We start from the raw sequence: 19164 nt of genomic DNA, 5'->3' as shown, positions 1-19164 counted from the left end.
GCTCCCTCTTTTCTGCAAAATCACAACGGCTTTTTTCTGCAGCTTGCTGGAAGTCTTGCAGGTTTATCTATAGGGGACAATTTCATAAAAGGATTTATTTCATTTAATGTGTGTTTTTAAGGTTAAAGGACGAGTGTCACGGGAAAAAATTTTTTTAGATCAATTTGCTTTTAGTGTTTTATTAAAACATTTTTTATTTATTTGTGTGTTTGTGTTTTACTTTTTTTTATTTTTTCACTTTTTCTTGTCCATGGGGGCTGCCATTTTTTTTTCCATCTCTGTATGTGTTGATTAACAACACATACAGACATGGAATACGGCACATACAGTCCCATAGTGAATGCGAACGGGGCCCGTTCCATCCACTATGCTGTACGCCGTCTATGTGGGAACGGCGCATGCGCCGCTCCCACACAGTCCAAATTGAACTGTGCGACGTCCGGCGCCATTTTCTTGTGGACCGGAAGTCGCGGCCGGACAGTAAGATTGCTACTTCCGGTCGCGGCTTCCGGACGTGTGCACTTGGAGCGGAGGTAGCGGACGGAGCGGACGGGCCGGAGGGAGCCGCGTCGGCAGGAGCAGGTAAGTGAGGTCTGTGTATGTTCGTGTTTTACTGTGTGTTTACTACTGTATGTTAACCTACTACACTGTGTGTTAGCTCAAAAAATGGCGACACACAGTGTAGGAGGTTTGACCGTTCAATCCCCTCGTTTCTCCCGGCACTAGCCAAGATAAGGCAGGGGGGGATTCTGAGAGCTCACTAGAGCGAGTGAGTTTTCTCCAATTTTGCAGCATAAAGCAATGTGGTTGCTTTACCACATGCAGTGCTGCAATTTTGGGAATTGCTCCATCTAGTGACCAGCGCTGGAAAATATTATAAATTAGAATCTAATTTATAATATTTCCTGACTCGTGAAAAAAATTAAAAAAATTAGAACAATGTTTAATCACCTATACACTAATTGTTTAACTAAAAAAAATAAAATAAATTCCCTTTAAGGATATGCTCATATGCTTAACAAAAAACGGCTGTAAAATACGTAGCTGTTTTCAAGGGAAAACAGCCTATGATTTTCAGGTGTTTTTTATGCAAAGCGTTATTTGATGCGTTTTTTTACTGCCATTTTTGTAGCTGTTTTTCTTTGAGACAATGCGAAATGGCTTCAAAACGGCTCAAGAAGTGACATGCACTTCTTTTTTACAGGGCGTTTTTTTATGTGCCGTTTTTAGAAACGATGCGTAAGAAAAAACGCCCCATGGGAACGAAACGCCGTTTTTCCCATTGACATTTATCGGCATATGTTCGGAGGTGTTCAGGCCATGTATTTTCAGCCATTTTTCAATGCGTTTACAGCCCGAAAAACAGCTGAAAATAAGCCGTGTGAACACACCCTTAGGCCTGATTTACACGAGCGTGTGCGTTTTGTGCACGCAAAAAACGCTGCGTTTTGCGTGCGCAAAAGGCACTTAACAGCTCCGTGTGTCATCAGCGTATGATGTGCGACTGCGAGATTTTCTCGCAGCCGCCATCATTATGACACTCCATTTGGATGTTTGTAAACAGAAAAGCACGTGGTGCTTTTCTGTTTACTGTAATGACCGGGGTAAGGAAACATACAAGTGAGCCCTAATCTACCCGCCACTCAGTACCTGCCTACTTGCAACGACCCGCCCTAGGCGACGGGGTACAACTGGGCGACAGTCCCTACGCTCAATATGTGCACGACAGACAAACAGATAAGGGTACACAGAAGCAAGGGAAAAGGGACAGTTGCCCACGGCAACACCGAGAGCAACAAGAGTGGTGAACGAGCCGAGTCAAACCAGGAGTGTACGAGGTACCAAACGCAGAGCAGGAGAGTAGTGAACAAGCCGAGTCAAACCAGGAGTGTACGAGGTACCAAACGCAGAGCAGGAGAGTAGTCTGTAAGCCAGGGTCAATATGAAGCAGGGTCAAATGGTGCAAGAAGCTGCAGCAGGGCCAGGAAACAAAATGAGAAGAATCACAAGCAAGGAGGAACAGGAAAGGCAGGTATAAATAGACAGAGGGCGGGAGCTAGCTCCGTCTGGCCAGGCTATGATAGGCTCTCCCACTCCTAAGCCTGCCATTATGAGTGGTGGAAGATGGAGTCAGTCTCACAGACATAGAAGCAGGTGCAGACTGATTACCTATGGGCGTGGATACAGAAGCTGTGCCTGGCAGATCCTTAACATTTACATTCAGAGTTTGACAGCTGTTGCGTGAATCACACAGTTCGCACGGAAGTGCTTCCGTGCGGCATGCGTGGTTTTCACGCACCCATTGACTTCGATGGGTGCGTGATGCGCGAACAGCGCACAAAGATAGGACATGTCGTGAGTTTTTTTCAGCGGACTCACACTGAGCAAAACTCAGACTGTCTGCATGCCCCCATAGACTAATATAGGTGCGTACGACACTCGTGAAAAGCACGCGCGTCGCCCACACGTATATCACGCTCGTGTAAACGAGGCCTTTGTGTCACTTTTAACATGAGACATGAGGAAGTGAGGATTGTTCCTGGGAATACTCCTGAAGGGCAGCATATTATAGGTAGAGATCCGCTGGGCTATTATGTTAATGCAGCACAAAAAATATTATAAAAAGAATACACATGTAAAGCTCTAAAGTGCTAATCAAAAGTGAAAGTCTTCTAGCGTAAACGTGATGCATAAAAAAGTTACACCTTGTCCTGCAAACATAAAACAAGGCCTCAAATAGAAACGTAGACATTAAAGTAAAAAAAAGATTATGGCTAGAAGGCAAAAAAATAAAAATGGCCAAGCATGCTGCAACCTTAATAAGTTCCCAATTGTTCCAGTGTAAGCCTACAGTAGTGATTCTGAATTCTATTGCCAACGTGTAAAATGGTATACGATGTGGTTTTTTTTTCTACTAACAGAGTTGCCTCAAAATGTACATTTGTTTATAAAGCATAATGATCTGCTTTCAGTGCTCTACAAATGATGAATTCTTCATGGATATTCATCTATAGCACTCACAGGCTTCTCCCTACAGTTGACATCATAGTCTTCTCCCTTCAGTTGATGACATCACAGCTGATGGAATACTAAGGCATTGTGATGTGTCTTTTTTACAGACAAGCACCTGATGCAGCAGCTCTTATGTGTAGAGCCGTCTTCGTCCCATCAGACCTGTTCAGTTCTCAGACAAGACCACCATTTTCTTCATGCTCCAAGATCTTCACATCATAATCACAGGCTCTGCAGGAAAGTTCACCGCAGGGAAACAGGTAAAGACCATTCCAGTTTTGTATGCCAGGGCAGGGGGTCACATTCAGACTTTCTCTAGGCCATTTTACATGTTTCTTACATGTTTCAAGAGTTACACCAGTTTTCAAAACCGTGTCCCCCTTTTCATATCTAATTATTGTATGGCCACTCAAGCGGCTGTAACGTCCTTCCTCCTGAGTGCTGCAGCAGCTTTCAATATACAATAAGCTAATGTTGATTTCTTTCCATGAATGCTGCTATAGGTCAGAAACCTCCAGCATTGCCTGGAGGTCATAAGAACTTACGTAACAGCCTGGTGCACCCCTGATTGTAGTTATATGGCTACATGCATGACAAAAAGAAAAATTTACACTATGGAAGAATACCAAATACAGCATTTTATGGGTAGAGATGCCCTCTAAGGCTGTGTTCACATCAGCGTTGTCTTTCCTTTGAGAGTTTCCATCGGGGAAACCCCTCAATGGAAAGGCAAGCGGAAACCTTAGCTTCTGTTTGCATCACCATTGATCTAAATAGTGACGGAAACGTTGCTAATGGTTTCCGTTTGTCACCGTTGTGACAAGGTTCCGTCGTTGTTTTGACAGAATAAATAGTGCAGTCGACTTCTGAGGGCCTGATACTGAAAGCCGAAGGATTGTCAGAGGCAGTCATAAAAACCCTACAAAAAGTAGTAAAAATGTCACTAACAGTAAATTTATCGCAACTTACTTCTGCAGGCTTCTGTTTAACAATGGCATATGAAATGACAGTCTTAAAGAGGCTCTGTCACCACATTATAAGTGGCCTATCTTGTACATAATGTGATCGGCGCTGTAATGTAGATTACAGCAGTAGTTTTTATTTAGAAAAACTATCATTTTTGACGGAGTTATGACCTATATTAGCTTTATTCTAATGAGTTTCTTAATGACCACCTGGGCGTGTTTTACTTTTTGACTAAGTGGGCGTTGTGAAGAGAAGTGTATGACGCTGACCAATCAGCGTCATACACTTCTACCCATTCATTTACACAGCACTAGCGATATATCTATATCATTATGTGCAGCCACATATACAAGCACTAACGTTACTGCAGTGTCCTGACAATGAATATATATTACCTCCAGCCAGGATGTGATGTCTATTCAGAATCCTGACCACTTCTGTAGCGTCTGTGTGAGACTACAGCACAGCACAGCGAGATCTCGCTGTAAATGACAGCTTACAGCGTAATCTCACGAGACAACGCCTGCTATGCTGTAAATCACAGAGAAGTGTCAGGATTCTGAATACACATCGTGTCCTGGCTGGAGATAATGTATATTCATTATCAGAACACTGCAGTAATGTTATAGTGTGTTTATGTGGCTGCACATAGCGATATAGCTATATCGCTATGTGCTGTGTAAATGAATGGGGAGAAGTGTATGACACTGATTGGTCAGCGTCATACACTCCTCTTTACAATGCCCACTTGGTCAAAAAGTAAAACACGCCCAGTTTGGTCATCAATAAACTCATTAGTATAAAGCTAAAATAGGTCATAACTCTGTCAAAAATGATCGTATTTCTAAATTAAAAAACACTGCTGTAATCTACATTACAGCGCCAATCACATCATGTACAATATAGGCCACTTATAATGTGGTGACAGAGCCTCTTTAATAAATTCCCCCATTGTATTCATGTAACCAGCTTTAGGACTTAAAAGTCAAATTTCACAACAAGTGACATTGTTAGTTGTTAAGGTAGGGTAAATTAATTAAGCTAGTCGGATATTATCTTTAATGTATTGAAACTTTTTTAGTTGTATATACATGACTTTTTTGTTAGTATATACATGATTAGACATTGTCTTATTTTTTTTAATTTTTTCACAACTCAGGAAATATTATAAATTAGATTCTAATGTATAACATTTCCATGTGCTGGTCACTAGAGGGAGCAATTCCCAAAATTGCAGCATTGCAATGTGGTAAAGCAACCTCATTGTTTTATGCTGCAAATTTGGTATAGACACACACGCTCTAGTGAGCTCACATAATCATCCCCCCTCCCTTGTCCTGGCTAGTGCCAGGAGAAAGGAGGGGGTTGAATGTTCAAACCTCCTACACTGTGTGCCGTCATTTTTTGAGCGAATGCACAGTGTAGTAGGCTTACATACAGTGGTAATCACACAGTAAAACACAAACATACACAAACACAACTTACCTGCTCCTGCCGCCGCTAACTTCGCTCCGTCCGCTCGCTCCGCTCCTAGTACTTGCTTCTAATCACATGTCCGGAAGTCACGACCGGAAGTAGTCATCTTACTGTCCGGCCGCCGCTTCCGGTCCACATGAAAATGGCGCTGGATGTCGGTCGGCCGAAGACCTTCCTTTTGGACTGTGTGGGAGCGGCGCATGCGCCTTTCTCACACAGACGGCGTACACCATAGTTAATGGAACGGCTCCCGTTCGCATTCTCTATGGGGATGTATGTGCCGTATTCCATCTCTGTATGTGTCGTTAATCGACACATACAGAGATGAAAAAAAAAATGGCAGCCCCCATAGTGAAGTAAAAGTTAGAAAAAATAAAAAAGTAAAACACAAACACACAAATAAATAAAATGTATTTTAATAACACACTAAAATCAAATTTATATATAATAATTTTTTTTCGCGACACCCGTTCTACTGAAGTGTTTAGACAGTGAATAGACATTCCACGGGATGTCTATTCACAATCTCTGCACTTCGTTACTCTGTCTGTGGTAGTTACAGCAGAGGAAGCGTGATACAACGAGATCACGCTTCCTCTGCTGTAACTACCATAGAAACAGTAACGAAGTGCAGAGATTGTGAATAAACATCCCGTGGAATGTCTATTAAATGTCTAAGCACTTCAGTATTGTTAATGTGTTAGTATAAGACAGCACATAAGGATCTAGCAGGATCCCTATGTGCTGAGTAAATGAATGGAGAGGAGTGCATAAGGCTGATTGGTCAGCGTCATACACTCCTCTGTACAACCAGAACCGATAAAAACACAGGGACATATACAAAACCACCGAAAAAGGCCATACTTACAAATGGACACAGCCAGGCCAGAAATGCTGATGAAAGGGCGAGCAGGTGCTTTAAATAATAATAGCCACTCCCACTAGTCTTGAGGGGAGTGGTGTGTGGTGCATGGGATGTGTAGTAAGAAATAATAAATGAATAGTGTGTGTGCAAGTGTAATACTATAAGTGAAATATAGGGGGCAGTAATAAATGAAGTGCCTCAATAGAAATAAATGGATAATGGGGTGCAAGTGAGTGAAACATGGAGGGATAGTGTGTACGTCATGAGGCACAACGTGTATAGCCAGGTGGAAGCCTATTTGTGACGCCTTGATAATTCATAGAGCGGGCTACCCTGCTTGCTATGCCAAACAACAACACACCATGCTCTCCCAGCATCAAAGACCCGGCTGTGTCCAAGAGAAGCGAATATACATAATAATGAAAAATACCTGTGGTATTGGTAATCATTCTGGCCAAAAGGACGCAAGCTCGCAATCCACGACAAGGATCCCCAGACTTGCGAGTCCCTAACTCCTAAACTGGAACAGAACGTTCCTGATACACAAACAGAACCGATAAAAACACAGGGACATATACAAAACCACCGAAAAAGGCCATACTTACAAATGGACACAGCCAGGCCAGAAATGCTGATGAAAGGGCGAGCAGGTGCTTTAAATAATAATAGCCACTCCCACTAGTCTTGAGGGGAGTGGTGTGTGGTGCATGGGATGTGTAGTAAGAAATAATAAATGAATAGTGTGTGTGCAAGTGTAATACTATAAGTGAAATATAGGGGGCAGTAATAAATGAAGTGCCTCAATAGAAATAAATGGATAATGGGGTGCAAGTGAGTGAAACATGGAGGGATAGTGTGTACGTCATGAGGCACAACGTGTATAGCCAGGTGGAAGCCTATTTGTGACGCCTTGATAATTCATAGAGCGGGCTACCCTGCTTGCTATGCCAAACAACAACACACCATGCTCTCCCAGCATCAAAGACCCGGCTGTGTCCAAGAGAAGCGAATATACATAATAATGAAAAATACCTGGGGTATTGGTAATCATTCTGGCCAAAAGGACGCAAGCTCGCAATCCACGACAAGGATCCCCAGACTTGCGAGTCCCTAACTCCTAAACTGGAACAGAACGTTCCTGATACACAAACAGAACCGATAAAAACACAGGGACATATACAAAACCACCGAAAAAGGCCATACTTACAAATGGACACAGCCAGGCCAGAAATGCTGATGAAAGGGCGAGCAGGTGCTTTAAATAATAATAGCCACTCCCACTAGTCTTGAGGGGAGTGGTGTGTGGTGCATGGGATGTGTAGTAAGAAATAATAAATGAATAGTGTGTGTGCAAGTGTAATACTATAAGTGAAATATAGGGGGCAGTAATAAATGAAGTGCCTCAATAGAAATAAATGGATAATGGGGTGCAAGTGAGTGAAACATGGAGGGATAGTGTGTACGTCATGAGGCACAACGTGTATAGCCAGGTGGAAGCCTATTTGTGACGCCTTGATAATTCATAGAGCGGGCTACCCTGCCTGCTTGCTATGCCAAACAACAACACACCATGCTCTCCCAGCATCAAAGACCCGGCTGTGTCCAAGAGAAGCGAATATACATAATAATGAAAAATACCACTTGGTCTAAAGTAAAAATACACCCACTTGGGCATTAAGCAACTCATTAGCATAAATCTAAAATCGCTAATAAAGTGGTAAAAATAGATAGTTTTTTTAAAATAAACCTACATTAAAGCGCCGATCTCCTTATGTAGGAGATACGGCACTTATAATGTGGTGACAGAGCCTCTTTAAATGATAAGCAAATTGTTTCTTTTTTTTTTCTACCTAAATTGGCAGAAAACACACCTATTTTGGAGATATAAAAGACAGCTAGAAGGGAAATGGAGGAGGCCGGTGTTTTTTTAATTATTTTTTTTCCTAGGTGTCTTTTATTTCATTTGCTAACGATTTAGGCAAAGTAGCTCAAAAGTAAATTTTTTTATAATACATGATTTTGTAAAGTATTGTAATGGGAAATTTTGGCGCACGCCCGTTTTAAGTAAAAATTTTAGCTTTTTGAGACTTTATGCTGTTTTCGCGTCTTTTCAGCTAGTAAGTCGGGACCAGCGGGAGAGCAGATCTCCTGCATGACATATTTAATTTACACCTGCGGATATTATAGCTGACATCTATGCTAACTGGTGTAGATGTCAGTTTGTGGAGCACTGACAACCCTAGTTGCGCCATATTTATTCAGAGCTGTGGGCTTCTTGGAGTATGTTCACATTCAATTTTTTCTTTTCGGCAGAGGTATGCGTCGGGAGAAGTCTCTACGTATACCTCCAATGGAAGGCTGTATAGGCATAGAGTGGGATATATCACCAGAACTCCCCGGGCACAGCGTTACTTTAAGCACTAGGCTCGGAAAGCCCCTGACGTTAGCAACGCTCTGGCTGGGGATTCTGCTCCTAGGGAAGCCCCTGACAACACTGTCCATAAATGGACACTGACGTTAGGAGCTTTAAGATGCCAAAATCCTAGGCCAGAACACTGGCATTGCACTGGCTGGGGATTCCACTCCTGGAGGGAGCCCCTGACGTCACTGTCCATATATGGATTCTGCTCCTGGAGGATCCCTTGATGTTACTGTCTGTACATAGACAGTGACATTAGGGGCTTTGTAATGTGAGAATTCCAAGTCGGAGCGTTGGCAGCGCTGTGGCCGGGAATTACACTTGTAGAGAAAGCCTCTCACTTTACTGTGCATATATGGCTTTAAATATCCATATTTGGCTTTAAACTCTGGAGTCCCCGGCCAGAGCATCGCAAGCACTCACTGGCCGGGAACTCCTGACTTGGGAAAGCCCTTGATGTCACTTTCACTATATGGACAGTGATGTTAAGAGTTTAAAAACCCAGGAATCCATGGCCAGAGCGTCGGCAATGCTCTGGTTAGTGATTACTCTCCTGGAAGAAGCCCCTGATGTCTGTCAATTGTTATGGTAGTAGTCGGATATGACCTTTAATAAATTTAAACCATTTTTTAAAGCTTTAAGAACAAGGTTTGACAATGATAAGTTCTACCCATGTGTATCTAATGCTGATATGTATCCATGCTCCTTACTAATTTTAATATTGTGTGATTGAACTTGGTAACTTGGTATGCTTGGCTGACTGTACTGTATGATCAGAAGTAGTAACTAGATGTTTAAGAATCAGATTCAGATAAGTTTTAGTAATGATACTTAGTTCAACAGATAGAGAGGTCCTATAGGGGAGGACCAAGTCAATGTGAGCTTGAAACTCTGAACAAATAAATACCAAGTCAGGCAGAGTAAAAAGTAAATTTAGATTAAAAAGTTACTATTAAAATACAGACCACACAGCTCTTCAAGGTAGAGTTTGAGAAGCTGCATAATATACCCTCCTGCTACTTTGCCTAAATGGTGAGCAAATATAAATTTGTCTACCTAAAATGGCAGAAAACACACAATTTTGGAGATGGAAAGGACGGCTAGAGGGGAAATGGAGGAGGCCGTAGTTTTTTAATTAAATTTTTTTCCTTGGTGTTTTTTTTTCCCATTTGCTAACGATTTAGTCAAAGTAGCTCAAAAGTAAATGTCTTTATAATACATGATATTGTAAAGTAATGTAATGGAAATTTTGGCGCATTCCCGTTTTGAGTAAAAATTTTAGCTTTTTGAGACATTATTCTGTTTTCGCATCTTTTCAGCTAGTAAGTCGAGACCAGCGGGAGAGCAGATCTCCTGCATGACATATTTAATTTACACCTGCGGATATTATAGCTGACATCTATGCTAACTGGTGTAGATGTCAGTTTGTGCAGCACTGACAACCCAAGTTGCGCCCTATTTTATTCAGAGCTGTGGGCTTCTTAGAGTATGTTCACATTCAATTTTTTCTTTTCGTCAGAGGTATGCGTTGGGAGAAGTCTCTACGTATACCTCCAACGGAAGGCTGTATAGGCATAGAGTGGGATATATCACCTGAACTCCCCGGGCACAGCGTTACTTTAAGCACTAGGCTGGGAAAGCCCCGGACGTTAGCAACGCTCTGACTGGGGATTCTGCTCCTAGGGAAGCCCCTGACAACACTGTCCATAAATGGACACTGACGTTAGGAGCTTTAAGATGTCAAAATCCTAGGCCAGAACACTGGCATTGCACTGGCTGGGGATTCCACTCCTGGAGGGAGCCCCTGACGTCACTGTCCATATATGGATTCTGCTCCTGGAGGATCCCTTGATTTTACTGTCTATACATAGACAGTGACATTAGGGGCTTTGTAATGTGAGAAGTTGGCAGCGTTGTGGCCGGGAATTACGCTAGTAGAGAAAGCCTCTCACTTGACTGTGCATATATGGCTTTAAATATCCATATTTGGCTTTAAACTCTGGAGTCCCCGGCCAGAGCATCGCAAGCACTCACTGGCCGGGAACTCCTGACTTGGGAAAGCCCTTGATTTCACTTTCACTATATGGACAGTGATGTTAGGAGTTTAAAAACCCAGGAATCCATGGCCAGAGCGTCGGCAATGCTCTGGTTAGTGATTACTCTCCTGGAAGGAGCCCCTGATGTCTGTCAATTGTTATGGTAGTAGTCGGATATGATCTTTAATAAATTTAAACCATTTTTTTAAGCTTTAAGAACAAGGTTTGACAATGATAAGTTCTACCCATGTGTATCTAATGCTGATATGTATCCATGCTCCTTACTCATTTTAATATTGTGTGATTGAACTTGGTAACTTGGTATGCTTGGCTGACTGTACTGTATGATCAGAAGTAGTAACTAGATGTTTAAGAATCAGATTCAGATAAGTTTTAGTAATGATACTTAGTTCAACAGATAGAGAGGTCCTATAGGGGAGGACCAAGTCAATGTGAGCTTGAAACTCTGAACAAATAAATACCAAGTCAGGCAGAGTAAAAAGTAAATTTAGATTAAAAAGTTACTATTAAAATACAAACCACACAGCTCTTCAAGGTAGAGTTTGAGAAGCTGCATAATATACCCTCCTGCTACTTTGCCTAAATGGTGAGCAAATAGAAATTTTTCTACCTAAAATGGCAGAAAACACACCATTTTGGAGATGGAAAGGACGGCTAGAGGGGAAATGGAGGAGGCCGTAGTTTTTTAATTAAATTTTTTTCCTTGGTGTTTTTTTTTCCCATTTGCTAACGATTTAGTCAAAGTAGCTCAAAAGTAAATGTCTTTATAATACATGATATTGTAAAGTAATGTAATGGAAAATTTTGGCGCATGCCCGTTTTGAATAAAAATGTTAGCTTTTTGAGACTTTATGCTGTTTTCGCGTCTTTTCAACTAGTAAGTCGGGACCAGCGGGAGAGCAGATCTCCTGCATGACATATTTAATTTACACCTGCGGATATTATAGCTGACATCTATGCTAACTGGTGTAGATGTCATTTTGTGCAGCACTGACAACCCAAGTTGCGCCATATTTATTCAGAGCTGTGGGCTTCTTGGAGTATGTTCACATTCAATTTTTTCTTTTCGTCAGAGGTATGCGTTGGGAGAAGTCTCTACGTATACCTCCAACGGAAGGCTGTATAGGCATAGAGTGGGAAATATCACCTGAACTCCCCGGGCACAGCGTTACTTTAAGCACTAGGCTCGGAAAGACCCTGACGTTAGCAACGCTCTGACTGGGGATTCTGCTCCTAGGGAAGCCCCTGACAACACTGTCCATAAATGGACACTGACGTTAGGAGCTTTAAGATGCCAAAATCCTAGGCCAGAACACTGGCATTGCACTGGCTGGGGATTCCACTCCTGGAGGGAGCCCCTGACGTCACTGTCCATATATGGATTCTGCTCCTGGAGGATCCCTTGATGTTACTGTCTGTACATAGACAGTGACATTAGGGGCTTTGTAATGTGAGAATTCCAAGTCGGAGCGTTGGCAGCGCTGTGGCAGGGAATTACGCTTGTAGAGAAAGTCTCTCACTTTACTTTGCATATATGGCTTTAAATATCCATATTTGGCTTTAAACTCTGGAGTCCCCGGCCAGAGCATCGCAAGCACTCACTGGCCGGGAACTCCTGACTTGGGAAAGCCTTGATGTCACTTTCACTATATGGACAGTGATGTTAGGAGTTTAAAAACCCAGGAATCCATGGCCAGAGCGTCGGCAATGCTCTGGTTAGTGATTACTCTCTTGGAAGGAGCCCCTGATGTCTGTCAATTGTTATGGTAGTAGTCGGATATGATCTTTAATAAATTTAAACCATTTTTTTAAGCTTTAAGAACAAGGTTTGACAATGATAAGTTCTACCCATGTGTATCTAATGCTGATATGTATCCATGCTCCTTACTCATTTTAATATTGTGTGATTGAACTTGGTAACTTGGTATGCTTGGCTGACTGTACTGTAAGATCAGAAGTAGTAACTAGATGTTTAAGAATCAGATTCAGATAAGTTTTAGTAATGATACTTAGTTCAACAGATAGAGAGGTCCTATAGGGGAGGACCAAGTCAATGTGAGCTTGAAACTTTGAATAAATAAATACCAAGTCAGGCAGAGTAAAAAGTACATTTAGATTAAAAAGTTACTATTAAAATACAAACCACACAGCTCTTCAAGGTAGAGTTTGAGAAGCTGCATAATATACCCTCCTGCTACTTTGCCTAAATGGTGAGCAAATATAAATTTGTCTACCTAAAATGGCAGAAAACACACAATTTTGGAGATGGAAAGGACGGCTAGAGGGGAAATGGAGGAGGCCGTAGTTTTTTAATTACATTTTTTTCCTTGGTGTTTTTTTTTTTCCATTTGCTAACGATTTAGTCAAAGTAGCTCAAAAGTAAATGTCTTTATAATACATGATATTGTAAAGTAATGTAATGGGAAATTTTGGTGCATGCCCGTTTTGAGTAAAAATTTTAGCTTTTTGAGACATTATGCTGTTTTCGCGTCTTTTCAGCTAGTAAGTCGGGACCAGCGGGAGAGCAGATCTCCTGCATGACATATTTAATTTACACCTGCGGATATTATAGCTGACATCTATGCTAACTCGTGTAGATGTCAGTTTGTGCAGCACTGACAACCCAAGTTGTGCCATATTTATTCAGAGCTGTGGGCTTCTTGGAGTATGTTCACATTCAATTTTTTCTTTTCGTCAGAGGTATGCGTTGGGAGAAGTCTCTACGTATACCTCCAACGGAAGGCTGTATAGGCATAGAGTGGGATATATCACCTGAACTCCCCGGGCACAGCGTTACTTTAAGCACTAGGCTCGGAAAGCCCCTGACGTTAGCAACGCTCTGACTGGGGATTCTGCTCCTAGGGAAGCCCCTGACAACACTGTCCATAAATGGACACTGACTTTAGGAGCTCTAAGATGCCAAAATCCTAGGCCAGAACACTGGCATTGCACTGGCTGGGGATTCCACTCCTGGAGGGAGCCCCTGACGTCACTGTCCATACATGGATTCTGCTCCTGGAGGATCCCTTGATGTTACTGTCTGTACATAGACAGTGACATTAGGGGCTTTGTAATGTGAGAATTCCAAGTCGGAGCGTTGGCAGCGCTGTGGCCGGGAATTACGCTTGTAGAGAAAGCCTCTCACTTTACTGTGCATATATGGCTTTAAATATCCATATTTGGCTTTAAACTCTGGAGTCCCGGGCCAGAGCATCGCAAGCACTCACTGGCCGGGAACTCCTGACTTGGGAAAGCCCTTGATGTCACTTTCACTATATGGACAGTGATGTTAGGAGTTTAAAAACCCAGGAATCCATGGCCAGAGCGTCGGCAATGCTCTGGTTAGTGATTACTCTCCTGAAAGGAGCCCCTGATGTCTGTCAATTGTTATGGTAGTAGTCGGATATGATCTTTAATAAATTTAAACCATTTTTTTAAGCTTTAAGAACAAGGTTTGACAATGATAAGTTCTACCCATGTGTATCTAATGCTGATATGTATCCATGCTCCTTACTCATTTTAATATTGTGTGATTGAACTTGGTAACTTGGTATGCTTGGCTGACTGTACTGTATGATCAGAAGTAGTAACTAGATGTTTAAGAATCAGATTCAGATAAGTTTTAGTAATGATACTTAGTTCAACAGATAGAGAGGTCCTATAGGGGAGGACCAAGTCAATGTGAGCTTGAAACTCTGAACAAATAAATACCAAGTCAGGCAGAGTAAAAAGTACATTTAGATTAAAAAGTTACTATTAAAATACAAACCACACAGCTCTTCAAGGTAGAGTTTGAGAAGCTGCATAATATACCCTCCTGCTACTTTGCCTAAATGGTGAGCAAATATAAATTTTTCTACCTAAAATGGCAGAAAACACACCATTTTGGAGATGGAAAGGACGGCTAGAGGGGAAATGGAGGAGGCCGTAGTTTTTTAATTACATTTTTTTCCTTGGTGTTTTTTTTTTTCCATTTGCTAACGATTTAGTCAAAGTAGCTGAAAAGTAAATGTCTTTATAATACATGATATTGTAAAGTAATGTAATGGAAAATTTTGGCGCATGCCCGTTTTGAATAAAAATGTTAGCTTTTTGAGACTTTATGCTGTTTTCGCGTCTTTTCAACTAGTAAGTCGGGACCAGCGGGAGAGCAGATCTCCTGCATGACATATTTAATTTACACCTGCGGATATTATAGCTGACATCTATGCTAACTGGTGTAGATGTCAGTTTGTGCAGCACTGACAACCCAAGTTGCGCCATATTTATTCAGAGCTGTGGGCTTCTTGGAGTATGTTCACATTCAATTTTTTCTTTTCGTCAGAGGTATGCGTTGGGAGAAGTCTCTACGTATACCTCCAACGGAAGGCTGTATAGGCATAGAGTGGGAAATATCACCTGAACTCCCCGGGCACAGCGTTACTTTAAGCACTAGGCTCGGAAAGCCCCTGACGTTAGCAACGCTCTGACTGGGGATTCTGCTCCTAGGGAAGCCCCTGACAACACTGTCCATAAATGGACACTGACGTTAGGAGCTTTAAGATGCCAAAATCCTAGGCCAGAACACTGGCATTGCACTGGCTGGGGATTCCACTCCTGGAGGGAGCCCCTGACGTCACTGTCCATATATGGATTCTGCTCCTGGAGGATCCCTTGATGTTACTGTCTGTACATAGACAGTGACATTAGGGGCTTTGTAATGTGAGAATTCCAAGTTGGAGCGTTGGCAGCGCTGTGGCCGGGAATTACGCTTGTAGAGAAAGTCTCTCACTTTACTTTGCATATATGGGTTTAAATATCCATGTTTGGCTTTAAACTCTGCAGTCCCCGGCCAGAGCATCGCAAGCACTCACTGGCCGGGAACTCCTGACTTGGGAAAGCCTTGATGTCACTTTCACTATATGGACAGTGATGTTAGGAGTTTAAAAACCCAGGAATCCATGGCCAGAGCGTCGGCAATGCTCTGGTTAGTGATTACTCTCCTGGAAGGAGCCCCTGATGTCTGTCAATTGTTATGGTAGTAGTCGGATATGATCTTTAACCCCTTCCCGCTCCTTGACGTACTATTACGTCATGGCAGCTGTATCGTTCGCGCTCCATGCCGTAATAGTACGTCTCGGGAGTAACGGCCGTTTCGGCCGTCCTCCCGACACATACAGGAGCTGTGACGCTGCTGTCTTGTTCAGCAGCTGTCACAGCTCCTACAGCGGGGACCGATCGCTGTGTCCCCGCTGATTAACCCCTTAAAAGCCGCGTTCTATAGAGATCGCGGCTTTTTAGGGGTTAAGCTGCCATCGCCGGCCTGCTACGCGATAGCGGCCGGCGATGGTGACTATGGCAACCGGACACCAAACAATGGCGTCCGGCGATGCCATAGACGGAAGCCTAGTGGGTCCTGACAACGTCAGGACCCACTATGCTTGCTGTCAGTGAGTAGCTGACAGTTCTAATACACTGCACTACGCATGTAGTGCAGTGTATTAGAATAGCGATCAGGGCCTCCTGCCCTCATGTCCCCTAGTGGGACAAAGTAATAAAGTAAAAAAAAAGTTAAAAAAAAGATGTGTAAAAATAAGAAAATAAAAGTTTTAAAAGTAATAAAAGTAAAAGTCCCACTTTTTCCCTTATCAGGCCTTTATTATTAATAAAAATATATAAACAAACAAATAAACTATACATAATTGGTATCGCCGCGTCCGTAACGGCCTGAACTACAAAATTATTTTGTTATTTATCCCGCACGGTGAACGCCGTAAAAAAAAATATTAATAAACCGTACCACAATCACAATTGTTTGGTCACTTCACCTCCCAAAAAATGGAATAAAAAGAGATCAAAAAGTCGCATGTACCTAAAAATGGTACTGATGGAAAATACAGTTCGTTACGCAAAAAATAAGTCCTCGCACGGCTTTATTGATTGAAAAATAAAAACGTTATGGCTCTTAGAATAAGGTAACACAAAAAGTGAATGATTGTTTACAAAACGTATTTTATTGTGCAAACGCCATAAGACATAAAAAAAAACTATAAACATCTGGTATCGCCGTGATCGTATCGCCCCGCAGAATAAAGTAAATATGTCATTTATAGCGCACGGTGAACGCTGTAAAAAAAAAAGTATACAAAAACAATAGTAGAATTGCTGTTTATTAGTCACCACGCCACCTAAAAATGGAATAAAAACTGATCAAAAAGCCGCATGCACCCCAAGAAAACTACAATGGATTCCTCAAGGGGTCTAGTTTCCAAATTGGGGTCACTTTTGGGGGGTTTCCAATGTTTTGGCACCACAAGACCTCTTCAAACCGGACATGGTGCCTAATAAAAAAGAGGGCTCAAAATCCGCTAGGTGCTCCTTTGCTTCGGAGGCCGGCGCTTCAGTCCATTACCGCCCGAGGGCAACATGTGGGATATTTCTCTAAACTGCAGAATCTGGGCAATAAGTATTGAGTTGCGTTTCTCTGATAAATCCTTTTGTGTTATAAAAAAAATGGTATAAAAAGAGTAAATTTCACCTCTACTTTGCTCTAAATTTCTGTGAAACACCTAAAGGGTTCATAAACTTTCTAAATGCTGTTGTGAATACTTTGAGGGGTCTAGTTTCTAAAATGGGGTGTTTGATAGGGGTTTCTAATATATGGGCCCCTCAAAGCAACTTCAGAAATGAACTGGAACCTAAAAAAATAAATAAATGAGGCAATACTTCGCTTCTTACATTATACTGATAATGAGCCGTGCCCACTCCGAGATGACCCCAGTTTTGACCGTTTGTATAAACGGAGACCCCTATTAGACCGTTCCAGTGCCCGGTTTTCCCAAGCATACACCCCCGAGAAGTGTTTTTCTATTGATGAGTCCCTGGTACATTTTAAAGGGAGGGTTCAATTCCGCCAGTACCTGCCAGGTAAGAGGGCAAGGTATGGCGTGAAGATGTATAAGCTGTGCGAGAGTGCATCAGGGTATACCTACAGGTTTAGGATATATGAAGGAAAGGCCACCCCCAAACCAGACTGCATCCTGGACTACAATAGGTACATGGGAGGGATGGACTTGTCAAATCAAGTCCTGAAGCCCTACAGCGCCATGCGGTGTAGTATAAGAAGCTGGCCGGGCACATCATACAGATGGCTTTGTACAATGCGTATGTGCTACGTCGATGTGCAGGCCAGAGGGGAACTTTCCTGGAATTTCAAGATCTAATCTTTAGGGACCAGGAAGGGGGGGCGCATCGTACCAGGGCAACACTTTCCAGGAGAAGGTCCCCAAACCGGTGGAAAGGGAAAGAGTCAAAAGAGGTGCAGAGTCTGCTATAAGAGGGGGATAAGGAAGAACACAATATACCAATGTGACACGTGTCCCGAAAAACCAGGGCTCTGTATAAAAGATTGTTTTAAAATGTATCATACATCCCTTGATTTTCAATTTACCCTGATGCACTCCGCACAGCTTACCCCCCTCATCTTTCCCTTCTGAGCCCTGCCGTATGCCCAGGCAGCTGATAACAGCCACATGTAGGGTATTGTCGTACCCAGGAGAACCCACATTACAATTTAAGGGGTGTATATCTCCGGTGGCGCATGCTGGGCACACTATATTGGACACTGAAATGGCATATACATATATAAAATTGCAAATCTCACACTGCACCATCTGCTGCGCATTATCTTTTACACAGTACCTGTGGGGTCAAAATGCTCACTACACCTCTAGATGAATGTCTTAAGGGGTGTAGTTTTTAAAATGGGGTCACTTCTCGGGGGTTTCAACTGTACTGGTACCTCAGGGGCTTCTGCACACATGACTTAGCACCAGAAAAGCTCCAGTAGGCCAAATGGTGGTCCTTTCCTTCTGAGCCCTCCCATGGGCCCAAAGGGCAGTTTATCACCACAAATGGGGTATTGCCGCACTAAGGACAAATTGGGCAACAAAATGGGGTATGTTGTTCCTTGTGAAAATAAGAAATTTTGATCAAAAATGACATCTTATTGGAAAAAATATCATTTTTTTCATTTCACAGCCCAATTCAAATAGGTGCTGTGAAAAAACTGTGCGGTCAAAATGATAACAAAAACCATAAATGAATTCCTTGAGGGGTGTAGTTTCCAAAATGGGGTCACTTCTGGTGGGTTTCCATTGCTTTGATACCTCTGGGGCTCTGCAAATGCAACATGGCACCCGAAAACCAATCCAGCAAAATCTGGACTCCAACAAACACATAGCGCTCCTTTCCGTCTGAGCCCTCCCATGGGCCCAAACGGCAGTTTATCACCACAAATGGGGTATTGCCGCACTAAGGACAAATTGGGCAACAAAATGGGGTATGTTGTTCCCTGTGAAAATAAGAAATTTTGATCAAAAATGACATCT

This window comes from Rhinoderma darwinii, unplaced genomic scaffold (assembly GCF_050947455.1).
Source record: "Rhinoderma darwinii isolate aRhiDar2 unplaced genomic scaffold, aRhiDar2.hap1 Scaffold_140, whole genome shotgun sequence".
Lineage (NCBI taxonomy): Eukaryota > Metazoa > Chordata > Amphibia > Anura > Rhinodermatidae > Rhinoderma > Rhinoderma darwinii.
The sequence above is the reverse complement of the archived record's forward strand: the minus strand, read 5'-3'. Positions refer to the sequence as shown.